The 6,940-nt window shown below is 44.8% G+C and overlaps 1 non-coding gene across 1 annotated transcript; it reads right to left on the reverse strand.

The window, feature by feature from the left end:
• Positions 1 to 71: 71 nt before the first annotated feature.
• Positions 72 to 176, reverse strand: LOC133317405 (small nucleolar RNA R71). The gene has a single exon (XR_009752312.1). It is a non-coding gene; the product is annotated as a small nucleolar RNA R71 (small nucleolar RNA).
• Between the last annotated feature and the right edge of the window lie 6,764 nt (positions 177 to 6,940).

Raw genomic sequence — 6,940 nt, forward strand, 5'->3', positions numbered from 1 at the left:
TCCATCACCAGTTGGGAGCAATTGGCGGAACAGTTTGTTACCCGATTTTTCTCCCAAGCAAAACAAGCCCAAGTGAGGGCTGATATAGCTTCCTTTCAAATGTATGATGGAGAAAGTCTGTATGAAGCGTGGGAACGCTTTAAAGAGTTGATACGAATTTGCCCGAATCATGGAGTTTCTGATTGGGGCATCATTCACACGTTTTATCATGGCTTAACCCCACCATTGAAAGCAACTGTTGATGCAGCTGCAGGGGGAGATCTTTTGGATTTTACTTATCCAGAAACCTACCAGTTGTTGGAAAAACTTTCAAAAAAACATATTTCATGGCCTTCCACACGACACAGTGCTCCTAAGAAAGTAGGAGTTCTTGAGCTAAGCTCAGCTGATGCTCTTTCAGCACAAATGGCTTCGCTCCAGAACACTATAAAAAACTGGAAGCCCATGGAACAGAAAAAACCAACTGAGCAACTTCTCTTGACTCAATCAAGTCAGAGTTGCCCCACTTGTGGAGGTCCTCATGAATATGAGGACTGTAACAATCTAGCTGCTGTGTGCTATGCAGGAGGGTATGACAACAACAACAGGAGCAATGACAACTATCAAGGGAACAATAACCGAGGCTGGAGGAATCAGAATAATGCTGGAGGTAGTGGAGGAAACTACCAGAACCGACCCCCGTATCCCAGGCAGAACCAACAAAACTGGGATAAGGGTGAAGGGAAGTCCCAATCCTTTGAGACTTCTGTCAAGGAGTACATGAATCAGAACAGCGCAGCCATGCGAAACCTAGAAACCCAAATTGGTCAGCTGGCTGGAGCACTCAAACAGAGGCAACCAGGGACACTCCCTAGTGACACAGAAAAGCCGTCTCAGGATAACCAGGAGCATTGTAATGCTATAAGCCTACGAGATGGAAAGACTTTACCACCCCCAGATTTAGTGGCACGACCTCGAAAGCGCGAACCAGCAAAACAGCCCATAGGAAAGGAAGTTGAAGCACCTTGAAGCTCAGACAGGACCAGAAGAGAAGGTCCAGAGCAATGAGTCTGCTGAAATCAAACCGGATGACGCAACACCTGTAGCAGACCTTGGAGCAACAAAAGTCAGTGAACCAGTTTCAGTTCCAACTGTGCCCCCATGCAAGAGAAGGAGTGAACCGATTGAGCCTCCTTTTCCACAGAGGTTGAAAAAGCAACACGAGGATAAGCAGTTTAGCCAGTTTCTTGACTTGATGAAACAACTTCACATAAACATTCCTCTAGTAGAAGCTCTGGAGCAAATGCCTTCGTATGCAAAATTTATGAAGGACATTTTGTCAAAAAGAAGAAAGATCGAAGAGTTTGAGACCGTAGCCCTCACTCAACAATCGTGCAAGTACCTGACTAAAATTCCTCCCAAACTAAAGGATCCTGGTATATTCACCATCCCGTGTACAGTTGGGAAGAACTATCTTGGTCGGGCACTTTGTGATCTGGGCTCAAGTGTAAATCTAATGCCAGCTTCCATCTTCAAGCAGCTTGACATAGGAGCAGCAAGACCAACCACAGTCACTCTTCAACTTGCAGACCGATCTATAGCCAAGCCAGAAGGAAAAATTGAGAATGTCCTTGTCCAAGTAGACAAGTTCATTCTACCAGCTGACTTCATCATCTTAGATTTTGAAGCAGATCAAGAAGTTCCAATAATTCTGGGCAGACCATTCCTGGCTACCGGTGATGCTATCATAAATGTCAGAAAGGGTGAACTTTCTATGAGTGTAAACGGAGAAGAAGTGAAGTTTAATGTCATGAAAGCAATAAAGTTTGATGAAGATAACACTGAGGAATGCTCTAGCATTTCGATCAAGAATACCTTGCATCCATCAGTTTCCACCAACCCCAGGGAAGGAAAGAAAGGGTCTTTGAATCCTTAAACCGATCAGAGCAGGAGCAAAGACCGAAATTGCCTTCAGTAGAGCAACCACCTACCTTGGAGTTAAAACCCTTACCTGAACACCTGAAATACACTTATTTGGGTAAAGACAACACTCTCCCTGTGATTATTTCTTCTTTGCTAACCCATGAACAGGAACTTCAACTCACACAAAAGCTCAAAGATTACAAAGGAGCAATCGGCTGGACCATGGCTGACATAAAAGGAATTAGCCCAACAATTTGCATGCACAAGATTTTGCTCCAAGACCCTGACAGCTCATCTGTGGAGCATCAAAGGAGGCTGAATCCCAATATGAAGGAGGTGGTAAGAAAAGAAATCATCAAATGGCTTGAGTGGAGGATTTGTCAAGACTACAGGAAATTAAATAATGCTACCCGAAAGGATCATTTCCCCCTTCCTTTTATTGACCAAATGCTGGATCATCTAGCTGGGAAAGAATTCTTTTGTTTCTTAGATGGGTATTCGGGATACAACCAAATCCCGGTTGCTCCTGAAGACCAACACAAAACCACTTTTACGTGCCCCTCTGGGACGTTTGCATTCAGAAGAATGCCTTTTGGGCTATGTAATGCCCCTGCAACTTTTCAAAGATGCATGTTTGCTTTGTTTACTGATTTGGTAGGAGAAGCAGTAGAAATTTTCATGGATGATTTTTCTGTCATTGGTTGCTCTTTTCCTACTTGCCTTAATAACCTTGAACAGGTATTGAAAAGATGTGTCAAGAGCAATTTAGTGCTGAATTGGGAAAAATGCCACTTCATGGTAAGAGAAGGCATTGTGCTAGGACACAAAATCTCAAGCAAGGGCCTCGAGGTGGACAAGGCTAAGGTGGAAGCAATTGAGAAGCTACCTCCCCCTACCACAGTAAAAGGGATCAGAAGCTTCTTGGGACATGCTGGGTTCTACAGACGTTTCATTAAAGACTTCTCCAAAATCGCCAAACCACTTTGTGAACTTCTGGAGCAAGACAGGAAGTTCAATTTTGATGAAAAATGTTTGACAGCCTTCCTGGAGCTCAAGTCGAGGCTGGTGTCCGCACCCATCATTCAAAGCCCAGATTGGAGTCTTCCTTTTGAACTAATGTGTGACGCCAGCGATTTCGGCTTGGGAGCAGTTCTTGGGCAGCGAAAAGACAAAGTCTTCAGAACTGTTTACTACGCTAGTAGAACTCTTACTCCGGCACAAGCCAACTACACAGTGACGGAGAAGGAGATGCTGGCAGTTGTATTTGCATGTGACAAGTTTCGTTCATATCTAATATGCTCCAAAGTCACAGTATTCACTGATCATTCAGCAATCAAGCAACTCTTTGCTAAGAAGGATGCCAAGCCAAGACTAATTAGATGGGTACTGTTGCTCCAAGAATTTGACCTTGAGATCAAGGACCGGAGAGGAAGTGATAACAAGGTGGCTGACCACCTATCTCGATTAGAGAGGGCAAGCCCACAAGAAGGAGATCATATCAAGGAGACATTCCCTGATGAGCAGCTTCTGATGATCTCTGAAAAACAAGCTCCTTGGTTTGCAGATATTGCAAACTACCTGGCTGCCGGAATAGAGCCATACCACTTGAATCACCAAGGGAGAAAGAGGTTCCATCATGAAGCTAAGCAGTATTTCTGGGACGACCCTTTGCTCTACAAAAGGTGTTCTGACCAATTACTTCGAAGGTGTATCCCTGAAGGAGAACAACAGAAAATACTGGAGCAATGCCACAACTCCCCTTATGGAGGACACTTTGCTGGAGCAAGAACAGCAGCTAAAGTGCTGCAGTCAGGTCTATACTGGCCCTCCTTGTTTAAAGATGCTAATGTTTTTGTTAAAAAATGTGACAGGTGCCAGAGAACAGGGAACATTACAAGAAAGCATGAAATGCCCCTTGTTCCAATAATGGAGGTTGAATTGTTCGATGTATGGGGCATTGATTTCATGGGGCCTTTCCCACCTTCCTTTGGAAACAAGTATATACTTGTTGCAGTTGACTATGTGTCGAAATGGGTAGAAGCTGTTGCTACCCCCACCAATGATGCCAGGATAGTGCTGAAGTTCATCAAGAAGAATATTTTCACTCGATTTGGAACCCCTAGAGCAATTATCAGCGACGGGGGTACACATTTCGTGAACAAACAATTCCAATTGCTCCTGAAGAAATATGGAGTGCAGCACAAAATTGCCACCCCTTACCACCCACAGACCAGCGGGCAGGTAGAGGTGTCCAACAGGGAGATAAAAAAAATCCTGGAAAAGGTCGTAAACCCAGATAGAAAAGATTGGTCCAACAAATTGGATGATTCCCTATGGGCGTATCGAACAGCTTATCGAACGCCCATTGGCTGCTCCCCCTATAAGTTGGTGTTTGGAAAAGCGTGTCACTTGCCTCTGGAACTTCAACACAAAGCATTCTGGGCCATCACATTGCTAAACATGGATTCCAGAATGGCTGGGGAAAAGAGGTTGCTCCAGTTGGTTGAACTGGAAGAATTCCGGAGCAAGGCATATGAAAACGCCAACCTCTACAAGGAGCAGATGAAAAAGTGGCACGATAAAAAGCTTATCAAGAGAGAGTTAGAAGTTGGAGACAAAGTGCTGCTGTATCGATCCAGATTGAAACTGTTTCCTGGAAAGTTGAAATCAAGATGGGAGGGACCTTATGCAATCACTGAAGTACTTCCCAATGGAGCATTTACTATTGCTCATGAAACATCTGGAGCAACGCTCAGGGTAAATGGACACAGACTCAAAAAGTATAATAGAGGGATCAAGGAGCATGAGAAACTGACTTCTCATCTCGATGACCCAGCTGAAGTCTGACCCAAGGAGCAACAAGTCGAGCTAAGACTATAAACGAAGCGCTACTGGGAGACAACCCAGATTTATTTCTACGTCATTCTTTTTATTATTGTCTTTGTTTGAGAAAATTAATGTGCTAACCATTGCAGGAAGCTAGTTTTGGGGTTGCTCTTGAGCAACCTGATCCCAAAAGCAAGGAGCAACCAACACTTAGAATTTGATCCCTCAATGTTGAAACCAAGTTCTAATTGGGCTGATCCACTTGCCCCTTTTAACCCAAGGGCCTGCAATGGGCCGCATGCGAAAAAAGAGAGAGAGAGAGAAAACCGAGTGGCGGAAGCAACGGAAGGATAACAGCTCCACGTCGTGCTGTCACATCCCTCCAATCAAGCGGGAGTAGCAGTTTCAAAAAGAAGAAACCGTCAGAGCAGAGGACAGTTGCTTTCCCCCAGGCATTTATGTGCAGCAGACGCTCTTCTCCCCCCATATCCACCACTCAGCAAAGCCACGATCACCACCATACAGAGCGTTTTAACCTTCCCATCCTCTCCTTCCTTCCTTTATAAACAAACACAGAACTATTATTTCATTCTCATAATCTTTTCTCCTTCAACCCACAAAAATCCAACCTTTACTCCCCACTCCATCCCTCCTACTCAGAACCTTACACCATGACACGTCCAAAGGCCATTATACCTGTTGCTTCTATCTCCAAGAAGAGGACCCGAACAGGGAAAAAGCTCAAGCCTGAGCAAACCACAGTCGACCGCACAGTCATACCAGAACGAGGCATAGTCCTCAGTAGCTCCAAACACGGAGATCTCGACCGATGGCTGACCGAGGATATAGCAGAACTGGATTGGGAACTCTTCGTTGAGCCTCCCTCAAGAGCTCGCACCGAGTTCGTGACTGCATTCTTGGAGGGGATGAAGAAAGAAGATCTTCCAAAACTCCTCATCAGAGGCGTGAAAGTAGACTTCTCCCCTGAAGAAATCAACGAAGCATACAACACTGCTTCAGTTCCTGCTGAACAAGATGAGTTTGATAGATACTGTGCTGGCCGAGGAGATGAGGCCATAACTGGAGAAGTGCTCCGAGAAATAGGCTCAGAAGGAGCAACCTGGGGAACCAAGGAATCCATCCCTAGGAAGCAACTCAAATTCGAAGCAAAGGTATGGATGCATTTTATTAACTCCCGTCTGATTCCCGTGAGCAATGACTCTAGAGTAAACTGGGAAAGAGCAGTGCTGGTCTTCTGCATCTTGACTAAGAAGAAGTTTGATGTTGGGAGGATTGTTTACAAACAACTGGTGGCAAATGCACCAAGAAACTCCCCCTTCTTTTTCCCTTGTCTGGTCACTGAAATGTGCAAGAGGTCTGGTCTAAAAGCCAATATCCCGATTTCGGATGAAATCATTCCAGAAGGGTCAGACATTGATCAGTCCACGATAAAAAGAATCAGAGACAATGAAGGATTGGAAAGTGAGGAGGAAGAAGAAAAAAGAAGAGAAAGAAGAAAAAGAAGGAAAGGAGGAAGAAGAAGAAGCTGAAGTTTCGGGCAATGTGAAGGAAGAACCTCAGAAAACTCCAAGAAGGGAAAAACTTCCCTTTAAGAGAGCTCCTGCAAAGAGTGGACGAAGGCAGTTCCTAGTCGAGACAACTGACATGACTCAATGTCAAACTATGTTCGGTCTCGGAGCAGACCTTCTAGCCACTCAAGTGCAAGCCTTAGAAGACACAGTTGGAAGGGAGCTGCAATCTCTGAAAGAAGCCAGCTTGCTCATTAACAAAGAAAAGGTGGCCCTGCAGAATGAACTTGACCAGATAAAAAATGCTGGACCACTGCCTCTGAAAAGGAAGATTGAGGAAGGAGAAGGATCCTCAACCTTGCAAAACACGGTGAAAGACCTGGTGAAAACAGTAGAGATGATGAACAAGAAAATGGAAGAAAGGGAGCAAGCCCACGAAAAAAACAGAAAAGACTGGAAGGAGGAGATCGGGCTCTTGAAAGATGAATTGGTGAAGAACAAAGAGGAGGAAATTCAACTCCGATTGTACTACAGAGCTCGGGATCAAATCTTCGCCAGTAACTGGGGAGAAAAATTCAAGGGACAAACTCCATATCCACCGTTTCCAAATGTCTTCCCTCCAGAAGCAATAACAAATGCTCCGTTTAGCGGAGCAAGACAAGAAACTGGAGAGCATTAAGGGT

The sequence above is a fragment of the Gastrolobium bilobum genome, unplaced genomic scaffold (genome assembly GCF_033153095.1).
Source record: "Gastrolobium bilobum isolate Gb01-03AN ecotype WA unplaced genomic scaffold, APGP_CSIRO_Gbil_v1 utg74915, whole genome shotgun sequence".
Lineage (NCBI taxonomy): Eukaryota > Viridiplantae > Streptophyta > Magnoliopsida > Fabales > Fabaceae > Gastrolobium > Gastrolobium bilobum.